Below are 13,425 nucleotides of genomic sequence, written 5' to 3'. Positions count from 1 at the left end.
GACTGAAGCGCCTTTAACCGCACGGCCACACCGGCCGGCCATGGCGTGTAGTTTGACAGTTGAAGATGTAATTCGTTGCGGGCGCCGATACGTTCTGCGTGTTCCATTGAACTCCCCATTGTGTGCTGGTCGGGTGGAGCGGAAGTTATCCTTTCGCTTGGTCCATTGACTGCCTGTCAGTTGGGTTGCCGTCGGATTGAGAATTGTTGGGCCGACTGCCTGTCTCACGTAAGTTATCATTAGTGGTTGAGTTCCAGGCCGACCCCTGGAAACTTCTGAGTGCCGTTTGATGTGCTATTTTTTCTTATTTGTCCTTGGTGTTTGTTTATGTATGGCTTCTAGGCGGTTTTAAATTAAAGTAGTTTTGCCCTTGTGGAGTGAGACTGAATGGCGCATTTAGCCGGGAATTAAGTTCTAAAATTAATGTTTGGCTTGCTCTGTTTTTAATGTTTCCTTTATTCTTGTAATGTTTGTAAAATGAATGAAGTAGTATGTTCGAGTGCAACTGACAGCGACTCGTTTTGGCCCCTCTCCACAAATTAAACTATCTGTCCTGTAGTGCGGGTATAGCAGGGGATCTCACTGGTAGCAGAGCATGATTTCGCTTTGTTTGCTATTCCAGTTGCTGTCAGTCTCACTCTTGTTCTGTTTTTGTGTTCTGTGGAACCATATTCTTTAGGCTGTTACTTGTTTCAGGTTTTTATCGTAATGGCAGTCAGACAGTGTCTGGTGATACACGTGCTCAGAAAAGACCATCTTGTTTACGAGTAGGCAATAAGGCGCCAACCGATTGAGGGCAGTGTTCCGGAGTTGGTAGCCCGTTTGCGCGCTGCCGTTCTTCATCCGGTTGACGTCACGTCGGCGGTGGTGGGTGAGACAGGAGCAGCAACTGAATTTTTGTTTGAGGCTGTTACAGGCTTTGAGCAAACTATTTGTGTTTTCGAGGGAACCCAACCTAGTGACAGTTATCTGGATAGGGTACAGGCACAGTTAATGCATTTAACTAATCAGATAGCGGATTTAGGCACGTTAGCTTCGGAAGATCATCACTGGAAATTAACCGTTGGGTTGGGAACTTTGGTGAGCACATTACAGGTTAAGCTTGCGTGTTTGGTGTTGGATGGGAGGAGGATTGAAGATCGGGATTTGCGCTTTCAGGGAGAGGGTGAGAGCCAGCCCGGTGGGGTACTGTTGCATCCTCTCTTACGTTAGATGCTGTATTTGCCAAGTTGCCTACTCCTCTGGCCTATTTCTTCTGAGATATTACTGAGTTGATTGTGGAGCGACTTGATGAGGCGCGGAAAAATTATTATTGTTATTGGTTCGCTTAGAATAAGAAATGGCTGCCTTTCCATTCCGCACCAAGTAATTGTGTCATCGTTGTACCCGTTAGCTAGAGGTGAGTTGCAGAACCTCCTCTCGTGAGCCATGGCGAAAGGGTTTTCCCTGCAGCAATTAATGGAGCTGGTGATTAGGCAAAGGTTGACCACCGGAATTCGTAAACAGAGAGTGTCGTTACATTTGGGAAGTACATGGTGTGAGGAGCTGTTACATCAGTATGTCGATAGAGTACAGATAGCCTCTTTGACATTGTTAGTTGATTTACCTGAACAAGAGTTGGTCTCTATTGTTCTTAGGGGAATGCGCGCGGCAGATTAGTCACATTTTGTCTTCCACAATCAGCCTTCAACATGGGAAGAGCTGCGTGACGTGGTGGTAGCAGCATCTGCAATACCACTTGGTAACAATGTACGTCACAAGGTTAAGGGGCAGGTCGTCAGCCCTGATTCCAGAGTATCTACATCCACTGAAGCTATCAGAAGGGAACGCTGGCGTTGTTTCAGGTGCGGCAGTATGGCGCATTTGGTGTGCTCTTGTGTTCATCCTCGTGCACCCAGAGCCAATAGATGACGCCGGGCTGGGCCGTGAGCTCTGGATCGAGCATTTAGACCTTGGACATTGACTTAAATTCAGGCAGTGTATTTTCCTCGTCGTGTTGTGTCTGTCCAGCACGGTGTTTAGTCTGACAGTTGAAGGTGTAATTCGTTGTGGGCGCCGATACCTTCTACATGTTCCATTGAGCTCCCTGTTGTGTGCTGGTTGGATGGACCGCAAGTTATCCTGTCGCTTGTTCCGTTGACTGTCTGTCAGTTGGGTTGCCGTCGGGTTGAGAGATGTTGGGCCAACTGCCTCTCTCACCTAAGCGAGTTTGAGTTTCAGGCCAGCCCTTGGAAACTTCTGAGCGCCATTGGATGTGCTGCCTCTTCTTATTTGTCGTTGTTGTTTGTTTATGTATGGCTTCTAGCCGATTTTAAATTAAACGTGTTTTGCCCTTAAGGAGTGAGATTGTTTAGGCCTTCAGCCTAATTTAGAGAAAAGTTTTAAGATAAGGCCGTCTGCCTTGTAAATTCAAATTCCTGTTTTTGAGTCTTAAGTTACTGGCCTTCAGCCGTTTTCAAACTAATGTTGTTTTGCCCTTAAGGCGTGAGACTGTTTGGGCCCTCAGTCTGATTTAAAGAAATTTTAGGGTAAGGCCTTCTGCCTTTTAAAATTCAAATTCTTCTTTTTGAGACTTAAGTGGTTGGCCTTCAGCCAGTTTTAAATTAAAATTGTTTTTCCCTTGAAGAGTGAGATTGAATGGTGCATTTAGCTGGGAATTAAGTTCTAAAATTAATGTTGGGCTTGCTCTGCTTTTTATGTTTCCTTTACTCTTGTAATATTTGTAAAATGAATAAAGTAGTATGTTCAAGTGCAGCTGACAGCCACTTATTTTGGCCGCTTTCCACAAGTTAAACTATCTGTCTTGGCCTACGGGTATAGCAGGGGATCTCAGTAATATCGAATGAGGTTGAAAAACGTAGAATGATAAATTACAAATAATCTGGTGTGATGTGAGGAAGAGTAAAAATTGAAGAAACATCCCACAGAACTCAAATACTACATGGTCATTAGACAGACTGACATAAAGGTCGACTCACGCATGAATGAATAGAACAACAAAAGCATTTAACAATGTTTTTCAAGATGTATGAATGGCATGGAACACTGCAGCAATGTTAAGGTTTCTTGGGAAGAAAGTATTGACACTGATGCATGGTGGAGGAGGGAGGGGACGACGATGACGATGAAATTGCTGTCGTCATCTGCTAATACCACAAGTTAATCTACATTCACCATGCTTCACCCATGTTACAGTATCGGATTTCATACATCTGCGTCTTCCTAGTTCTTATTTTATTATTATACTTTGTTTTCTTGGCACATTGCTAACTTTCTATGCCAAGTTGGTTTTTTTTATTGAATGTTCTTCCATAACAAAGGCTAGATATCTGAATGCACAGTACTAGGTAGGTTTTTCAGTAGCAGTACAGATGAAAAAATTCAACACAGTGTGTGTGTGTGTGTGTGTGTGTGTGTGTGTGTGTGTATGTGTGTGTGTGTGTGTGAGTGTGTGGTTCTTTAAATAAGAACAAAATTTATGTATCAGTTTCTTAACAGTGAAATAGTCAGCTCTACTGAAGGAAAAAAAAGCAGCTATTCTTACATTTTTTAGTACGTAGAAAGAAAAGGAACAGTGGCTAAGGTGAAAAGACTCTGCATAGTATTCCAGTTTTGTTAGACTTATTTCTACATTTATAATTTCTTTAGCAAATGTTAGTGACGATGTTCAGAAACGTTTAGGCCACACTTTTCCTAATGATTCAGTTCCCAGTAATTTAACGTGGATTCGCTGTAAAGAACATCCTTCATGATTTAGCTTTGGCCATTTATAAGCTTATATCGGTTCATGGCTCATGTCAGTACCAATGGCGTGTGTCTCTTGGAAGCAGAGGAGATTCTCTCTGGTTTCGGGCAGCTAGTGGATATGGCAAAGACTGCCAGTGTTGCTTGCGAGATTAGGGTGGAGCTCACCATTTGCAGCATCGTCAACAGAACTGACTGTGGTCCTTTGGTGCAGAGCTGAGTGGAGGGCCTGAATCAGAGGCTCAGGTGGTTCTGTGACCGTGTAGGCTGCAGATTCCTTGACTTGCGCCATCGGTTGGTGGGTTTCCGGGTTCCGCTCAATAGGTCAGGAATCCACTACACACAGGAAGCGGCTACACGGGTAGCGAGGGCTGTGTGGAAGGGTATGGGAGGCTTTTTAGGTTACAAGGTCTTAGGGAACCACAGAAATGGCGTCTGTCTAAAAGGGGACAGATAAAACACAGTATGTTAGTTGTAGAAAAGATTGGTATTGTAGTTGTAAATGGTCGTAGCTGTGTTGAAAAAGAACCAGAGCTCCAAATCCTTAAAATAGAGCACTGAAGCTGAAATAGTTATAGGTACAGAAAGCTGGCTAAAGCCGGAAATAAGTTCAGCCGCAATTTTTCAAACGATCTAACAGGGTTCAGAAAAGATAGATTAAATACAGTTGGTGGTGGAGTATTTATTGGTGTCAGAAGTAGGTTGCCTTGTAGAGAAACTGGAGTAGATAGTTCCTGCGAATTTGTATGGGTAAAGGTTATACTTGACAATCGGACTAAACTATTAATGGGATCGTTTTACCGATACCCCAATTCAGAAGATATAGCTGCTGAACAGTTCAAAGGAAACATGTCTCATTTCAAATAGGTACTCAACTCATACAGTTATAGTCAGTGTTGACTTCAATCCACCCTCGATATGCTGGAAAAATTATACGTTTAAAGCTGGTGGTAGGCATAAAGCATCATCCGAGATTGTACTGAATGCCTTCTCAGAAAATTATTTTGAACAATTAGTTCATGAGCCTACTCGATGCGTAAATGATTGCAAAAGCATACTTGACCTCTAAGCAACAAATAATCCCGGACAAATAGTGAGTATCGTGATGAATACAGGGATTAGCGACCACAAGACAGTTGCTGCTAGGCTGAATGCCATCAAAAAGAAATGCAAAGTACGAGTATATCTAGTTAAAAAAGCTGATAAAAATGCTATCATCGACGTTTTAAGGTACATTTTTCACGTCTTCCGATCTGATCATGTAAGTGTACAAAAGTTGTGGAATGATTTCAGAGTGATAGTTTCAACAGCAATTGAGAGATATATACCACATAAATTAATAAGTGATGGTACTGATCCCCCATGGTACACTAAACAGGTCATATCGCTGCTGCCAAAGCAGCGAAAAAAACATGCCAAACTTAAAAGAACGCAAAATCCCCAAGACTGGCAAAATTTTACAGAAGTTCGAAATATAGTGTGTACTTCAATGCGAGATGCTTTTAATAATTTCCAAAACTAAATTCTGTCTCGAAATCTGGCAAAAACCCAAAGAGATTCTGATCATACATAAAGCACACAAGTGGCAAGACGCAATCATTACCTTCACTAGGCAATAACAACGGTGAAGTCACTGATGGCAGTGCCAGTAAAGCAGAGTTACTAAACACGGTTTCTGAAACTCCTTCACCAAAGAAGACAAAGTAAATATTCCTGAATTCCAATCAAGAACAACTGCCAAGATGAGAAACAGAGAAGCAGATATCCTCAGTGTCGCAAAGCAGCTTAAATCACTTAATAAAGACAAGGGTCCAGACTGTATACCAGTTAGGTTCCTATCAGAGTATGCTTGTTGATTCAATAGCTCCATATTTAGCTATTATATACAACCACTCACTCACAGAAAGATCTGTACCTAAAGACTGGAAAATTCCTCAAGTCATACCAATACCCAAAAAGGGAAGAACATCTACATCTACATGACTACTCTGCAATTCACATTTAAGTGCTTGGCAGAGGGTTCATCGAACAACAATCATACTATCTCTCTACCATTCCACTCCCGAACAGCGCGCGGGAAAAAGAACACCTAAACCTTTCTGTTCGAGCTCTGATTTCTCTTATTTTATTTTGATGATCATTCCTACCTATGTAGGTTGGGCTCAACAAAATATTTTCGCATTCGGAAGAGAAAGTTGGTGACTGAAATTTCGTAAATACATCTCACCACGACGAAAAACGTCTTTGCTTTAATGAATTCCATCCCAATTCGTGTATCATATCTGCCACACTCTCTCCCCTATTACGTGATAATACAAAACGAGCTGCCCGTTTTTGCACCCTTTCGATGTCCTCCGTCAATCCCACCTGATAAGGATCCCACACCGCGCAGCAATATTCTAACAGAGGACGAACGAGTTTAGTGTAAGCTGTCTCTTTAGTGGACTTGTTGCATCTTCTAAGTGTCCTGCCAATGAAACGCAACCTTTGGCTCGCCTTCCCCACAATATTATCTATGTGGTCTTTCCGACTGAAGTTGTTCGTAATTTTATCACCCAGGTACTTAGTTGATTTGACAGCCTTGAGAATTGTATTATTTATCGAGTAATCGAATTCCAACGGATCTCTTTTGGAACTCATGTGGATCACCTCACACTTTTCGTTATTTAGCGTCAACTGCCACCTGCCACACCATACAGCAAACTTTTCTAAATCGCTTTGCAACTGATACTGGTCTTCGGATGACCTTACTAGACGGTAAATTACAGCGTCATCTGCGAACAACCTAAGAGAACTGCTCAGATTGTCACCCAGGTTATTTATATAGACCAGGAATAGCAGAGGTCCCAGGACGCTTCCATGGGGAACACCTGATATCACTTCACTTTTACTCGATGATTTGCCGTCTATTACTACGAACTGCGACCTTTCTGACAGGAAATCACGAATCCAGTCGCACAACTGAGACGATACCCCATAGGCGTGCAGCTCGATTAGGAGTCGCTTGTGAGGAACGATGTCAAAAGCTTTCCGGAAATCTAGAAATACGGAACCAACTTGAGATCCCCTGTCGATAGCGGTCATTACTTCGTGCGAATAAAGAGCTAGCTACGTTGCACAAGAACGATGTTTTCTGAAACCATGCTGACTACGTATCAATAGATCGTTCCCTTCGAGGTGATTCATAATGTTTGAATACAGTATGTGCTCCAAAACTCTACTGCAAACCGACGTCAATGATATAGGTCTGTAGTTCGATGGATTACTCCTACTACCCTTCTTAAGCACTGGTGCGACCTGCGCAATTTTCCAATCTGTAAGTACAGATCTATCGGTGAGTGAGCGGTTGGATATGATTGCTAAGTAGAGAGCTATTGTATCAGCGTAATCTGAAAGGAACCTAATCGGTATACAATCTGGACCTGAAGACTTGCCCGTATCAAGCGATTTGAGTTGCTTCGCAACCCCTAAGGTATCTACTTCTAAGAGACTCATGCTAGCAGCTGTTCGTGTTTCAAATTCTGGAATATTCCATTCGTCTTCCCTGGTGAAGGTATTTCGGGAAACTCCGTTCAGTAACTCCGCTTTAGCGGCACAGTCGGCTGTAACAGTACCATCGGCACTGCGCAGCGAAGGTATTGACTGCGTCTTGCCGCTTGTGTACTTTACATACGACAAGAATATCTTAGGATTTTCTACCAAATTTCGAGACAATGTTTCGTTGTGGAACCTATTAAAGGCATCTCGCATTGAAGTCCGTGCCAAATTTCGCGCGTCTGTAAACTTTAGCCAATCTTCTGGATTTCGCTTTCTTCTGAACTTCGCATGCTTTATCCGTTGCCTCTGCAACAGCGTTCGGACCTGTTTTGTGTACCATGGGGGTCAGTTCCATCTCTTACCAATTTGTTCTGAACACCTACTGTTGTGTACAACCTTTTTGAGTAAACAGTATTATCTTTGCAAACTTCTGGAACCAGCATCTACATCGAAATAAATGGGTCATCCAACTTTCCTCCATGTTCTTAGTTTAGTTAACCATTTATGAACCCGGAGCATCTGAAGTTCATCCAGCTGTCACACAGATCTTACGTACATTACCGCTCTACATATTTCTTCCAGCAACTGTCGTCTGAAACGTTCTGGCATATCAAAACTTTGTGCCGGATCGAGTATCGAACTCGGGACCTTTGCCTTTCTCGGGAAAGTGCTCTGGTAGGAAGTTCCATATCAGAGCACATTCGGCTGCAAAGTGAAAATTACATTCGGAACTCTCGCCTGCTTGAATCCAACAAGTGTACAACAAAAGCAACGTTCGTTCTGTAATCTGTTTCAGCACCATGCAACTTGTAAAAATAGCACAAATCAGTGTTTACTAAAGTTCATAGCTGACGCGAGCCAATATAGGAGCTCATAATAAGAGCTGTCGCGCTACAGGTCGCGGAATATAGTTGGGAAAAGAGGAAACATCTCTGTCTCCCTTAAGTTTCCCCCGTTTTCATAGCGTCCGCTTTTAAGTGTGGATAACACTGACAACAGGAGACAGCCAAATTGAGGGAAGTTACACGCACAGTATATACCTACCGTACGTTGATGGAAGGAGTATGTAGAGACTCACCAGACACGTCGGGCGCCGCGGCAGCCAGTGCAGTGGTGGTTGGCAGCGAGACTCGCCTACTGTGCTGGACTGGGCTGCCGCCTCCCACCCACTCTGTCCGCAGTTTTCCTCGAGACACCCTCCCTCCCTCAGTCCTCCTCCTTCCCCCCCCCCCTCCTCACCCTCAACGATAACCCTTGAATAGGTCTGACGTTCGAAGTATTTCTGCCATGTGGTCTTAGCCAAAGCATTCAGAAATCTTGCTTTTACGTAAAACGAGGAAGTCAGTTGAAGTACCGCATTCTGTCACTCAGTGGTCATACTGGCACCGTAATGGAAGATGATGTATTCAGTCTTTCACTGCGGAATAGGTCCCTCCTTTCAATCATCGCCGGCCGGTGTGGCCGCGCGGTTCTAGGCGCTTCAGTCTGGAACCGCGCTACCGCTACAGTCGCAGGTTCGAATTCTACCTCGGGCATGCATGTGTGTGATGTCTTTAGTTAGGTTTAAGTAGTTCTAAGTTCTAGGGGACTGATGACCTCAGATGCTAAGTCCCATAGTGGTCAGTGCCATTTGAGCCATTTTCCAATCATCGCACGAAGCCCGAAATCGCAGATACTGAGTTAAGCGATCGCGGAACACAGTACCTGGAACCGCTTACTAGCAGAAAGCCATGTGCGCGACATCAGATGCTGTTCATTCTCTGCCTCGGCCCACTGCATTCCCCGACAGCGACGTACTTGCCCACCACGAGGTGTTCATTTCAGTGGCCTTACTCTCTCCTTCTCCGAGATACGCACCCCTGATAGAAAATTGTTCTACTTTCTGTCAGCACTACGTCCAGCCATGACAGTGGTATCCAGCGACGCGCCACGTAATTGACGACTAGTTTTTTACAGCTACAAGATTGAGAAGATGTCTGTTTCGTTTTACTCACTGTTCCAAATGGTCCTTGGCGTTTGTTAGAGACTTCCTATAAGAGAAGGCGTTCGCGCCCGAAAGTTTATAAAACTGTCGTTAATCTTGTGATTAAGGAAGGAAAGCACATTAAGAGGCTGTTTGACACTGATCTTTTGGAATTTTTTGGGTACGAAGAATTAATTAGGATTTGAATCAATTTTGACATCATCTCATTCATGTTTCGAACAGTTTTCCTGAATTTCTTAGAATAATTTCAGCCAAAAATGACAAAGTTACGCTGTGGTGTTCACTGAAGTTTATGAGTATAGTTCTCCAATTGCGTGCAGTGTAGCCATTCCGATCTTCATCTGAAATCAGAAAGGTTTTGATTTTACATTAATAACTTATTTTCTAAGAATATGAACCTCAATGCAGGTGAACAGAATGAAAATTAAAAATTTTGCAGGCGCTGGAACAACTTACTTCGATTTTCACGATCTTTTTTCTTTAATTATGTAAAGAAAAATACCCTTAAAATCATGATATCATTTCACAAGTTGGTTCATATAATTCGTAATTTTATACAGAATGATACTATCACTTTTCATAATGACCAGTTATATACTTTTTGAGTTAGATTGCACGGAAACGTGAAAACAGTCATTTCGAGATGAACGCGTTTGGAAATTAAATTCTCAGAAACTAGAAATTCAGGGAAGTTAACAAAAACGTAAAATGCTTACCGATTAATCTGCGATTCCAGCACCGTATAATCATCCTTCTTCTTCCTCATAGGGTTCGTTTTGTGCTTCCAGCAGCGCTTTCCGTGCTTCCCGAACTTTGTTCGATTCCAATGATATATGTGGTTTCTGCCGGCCCACGTGCTGGTTATCCATTTGTTCGGTATAATTGAAGCTTTGTGTGCCTACTACAATTGCTGCCTCGCACACGACCATCAGATGCTATGAATTTCCTTCACTGAATAAGCCCGCTGCTAAATTCGATGCCAGTTCAACGAGTGCAACTGTTTAGGAGCTAATCGCCAAATAGTGGAATTAAAACTTTCATTCGCATTTTGTGTGTGGCCACCTAAACATCCCTCCAATAGTTAATTCCTTGATAAATCTTCATATATTGGAAGAATTTCCTTCTATTCTATGCTCGTAAAATCTAAACGAATGCGAGTTTCGCTTTGAAATTTTGTCAGCGTATTCTAGGATATTTAAGCTAACTATTTATGGAATTAAACAATCTGATTTTTTGAATCTGCTAATGTGGTTTCCTCCCTTGAACGGCGATTTGTGTAGGTGCACAAGCGATTTTACTTGGCCCTTCACTGATCTGTGGATGTGTACTGAATTTTACGCTTACAAAGAACGATGCCGCACAACATGGTAATGGTTGGGCTACTGTGGGTATAGGACGAGGACCTACAGCAGACTCTTTCAACAGTCGAGAAATTATTCCTCATCGGACATTTCTTATTTGTGTACAACAGAGACATCGCTACATCTTACTATATGTCTGCAAAGCCGTTAGTTGTTAGGACCAGGAACCGCCACAAAAGAAATGAGTCGGAGTCTGTGTCAGTATGGGTGAAAGGTGCTCTATACTGTAGCAAAATTAAAGTCGTTACATTATTACAGACAGTGAAATAAAGTGCGTTTCCTCATACCTGCCCTTTGTCCTGGTCTATATTAAATAAAAGAACTACACATTCATCTCGCCAAAAGCCGAGAAGCGTTTTCTCTTGGTGTTGTAGCTGTCTGCGACACCCTGGCAGGCCTTCTGTGTTGGTCACCTCTGTGCTCCCCTGCCCTCCTCTACGTGGAGTTCTCTGTGTGACGTCGAGAGGGACTCAGTTCCTGGCGTGGCCGCGTTAGGCAGCCAGTCGCGGCGAGATACGTACCTGTGTGTGCGCCGAACCGGAAACGGTCCGTGCAGCCCTATAATCAGGGCTGTTGTCATCTTGGAAGACGGGAATTCCAACATTATATCTACCACGAAGATACAGAAGGAAAGGTGACATTTGGACAACTATTGTTTTCAATATAACGTCGCGACTCTTGTTGATATTGAGGGAGAAACCACATTAGGAGGTTCAAGTGCATAAACCGTTAGCTTAACTATCCAAGAACACTATGTCAAAATTTCAAATTCGCCTTCGTTTAGAGTTTATGAACACAGAACCGAGTGCACTTGGGGTGCAGGCTCAGGTAGTCCTGACCGCCTCAACCCCACAGGCGCTTTGCGTACTGACGTGGCCTTGAAACGGAACTCAGACTTTGTATCTTTCTTTTCAAATAATGGCACAGAAGGTACTAGGGGAATCAGCACAAGGCATTATTTCCGTTATATTACGTTAGATAGTCGCTGTACCTTACTTGGAGTCAGTTCTATCTCAGCCTTCACTGAGTGTCTTTGTAGTTGATACAAAAATGTCTTCGCATCCGAAAGGGGACCATGTCTAAAGAACGCCGTAGTAAGCCGCATGACAGAAAGTTCCTCGAGAACCAGTAACACGATAAACAGAGTGCTAACAGCGAAGCTCGAAGTGCTAGTGTGAGAAAAAACTCGACGTTTCTACGGGTGAAAATGTGACTGTGAATCTACTGCATTTTTATAGAGTCATCGGATTTTACGCTCACTTCATTGGAGCCAAAGCAAGGTCGGAATGGTCGGCAAGCGTTTCTGCAAGCGCAAAACGAAGCCTATGAGGAAGAGGTACTGGAATCACAGATTAATTGGTAAGCATTTTACATTATTCCAGAATGAGATTTTCACTCTGCAGCGGAGGCAAAGGTCCCGAGGTCGAGTCTCGGTCGGGCACACAGTTTTAATCTGCCAGGAAAATTCATATCAGCGCACACTCCCCTGCAGAGTGAAAATCTCATTCTGGAAACATTCCCCAGGCTGTGGATAAGCCATGTCTCCACTATATCCTTTCTTTCAGGAGTGCTAGTTCTGCAAGGTTCGCAGGAGAGCTTCTGTAAAGTTTGGAAGGTAGGAGACGAGATACTGGCAGAAGTAAAGCTGTGAGTATCGGGCGTGAGTCGTGCTTCGGTAGCTCAGATGGTAGAGCACTTGCCCGCAAAAGACAAAGGTCCCGAATTCGAGTCTCGGTCGGCGACACAGTTTTAATCTGCCAGGAAGTTTCATTTTACATTATTGTTAACCTCTTTGAATTTATAGTTTCCCAGAATTAATTTTTCCAGCGCGTTTATCTGGAAATTATTTTTTTCACATTTCCGTTCAATCTAACTCAAAAAGCACAGAACCGATCATTATGAAAATTTACAGTATGATTTTTTATAAAATTACAAATTGTATGAAACAACTTGTGAAATGATATTATATTTTAAGGTTATTTTTCTTAGCATAATTAGAGACAAAAATAGTGAAAATCGAAGTAAATTGTTCCAATGCCTGCAGACATTTTAATTTTCATTATTTTCACCTGCGTTGACGTTCATACTCTTAGAACATAAGTTATTAATGTAAAATCAAAACCTTTTTGATTTCATATGAAAATCGGAATGCCTAAGCTGCAAGCAATTCACTACTCACAACCTTCAGCGGACATCACAGCGTAACTTCGTTATTTTTGGCTGAAATCATTCTAAAAATTCATCGAAATGAATAAAAATTGTCAAAATTTGATTGCGTTGTAATTAATTCTTCGCATCCAGAACAAAATCCCCAAAAATCTGTGTCAAACAACATCCTAACGTGGTTTCCCCCCATTAAGAAATGATATCAAGCAATGATATGAGATATAAAATCAAAACATCACAGCCAATAGTGTTGAATGCGCAAACGGCGCAATTAGACGTTCTGTCCCCTATCTGTGGAGGATGCATTTCACGCTAGAGGTGGTTGTCTGGTGCTTTGGGATTGTACTTCGTACTCCAAACATAAAAAAAAAGGTTTTGCATCAGCCTGGTTCCCAGAACTCCTTAAAATAGACGTTGACTGTGGGTATTGTATCACAGACACAGTCCCTATAACTGTTGAGATATGTCACCAAACCCACCCAAAGATGTAAACAACCATGAATGACCAGCGCCTAATAGACGGAGGGGGTCCGAGAGACGATCAGTTCCACTCATTCCTCCAGTTCAACCATGCCTAGACGGTCGATACCGGGATTCGATCGCGTCTGCGTTGTTACTTTGTACCAGCAAGGG

The 13,425-nt window shown here is 42.9% G+C and overlaps 1 long non-coding RNA gene across 2 annotated transcripts in view; it reads right to left on the bottom strand.

Moving 5' to 3' along the window:
• The window catches only part of LOC126213137 (uncharacterized), a 40,791-nt gene extending 32,366 nt beyond the window's left edge, over positions 1 to 8,425 (bottom strand). Inside the window, exon 1 of one of the 2 annotated variants that reach the window (XR_007541080.1) lies at positions 8,360 to 8,425. This is a non-coding gene — a long non-coding RNA (uncharacterized LOC126213137). Of the gene's footprint in view, positions 1 to 8,325 lie in introns of both variants that reach the window. The other variant, XR_007541081.1, reaches the window with a different exon arrangement.
• Positions 8,426 to 13,425: the final 5,000 nt, after the last annotated feature.

The sequence above is a fragment of the Schistocerca nitens genome, chromosome 11 (assembly GCF_023898315.1).
Source record: "Schistocerca nitens isolate TAMUIC-IGC-003100 chromosome 11, iqSchNite1.1, whole genome shotgun sequence".
NCBI lineage: Eukaryota > Metazoa > Arthropoda > Insecta > Orthoptera > Acrididae > Schistocerca > Schistocerca nitens.
Note: the sequence above shows the minus strand (reverse complement) of the source record. Positions and strands in the feature narration are given on the sequence as shown.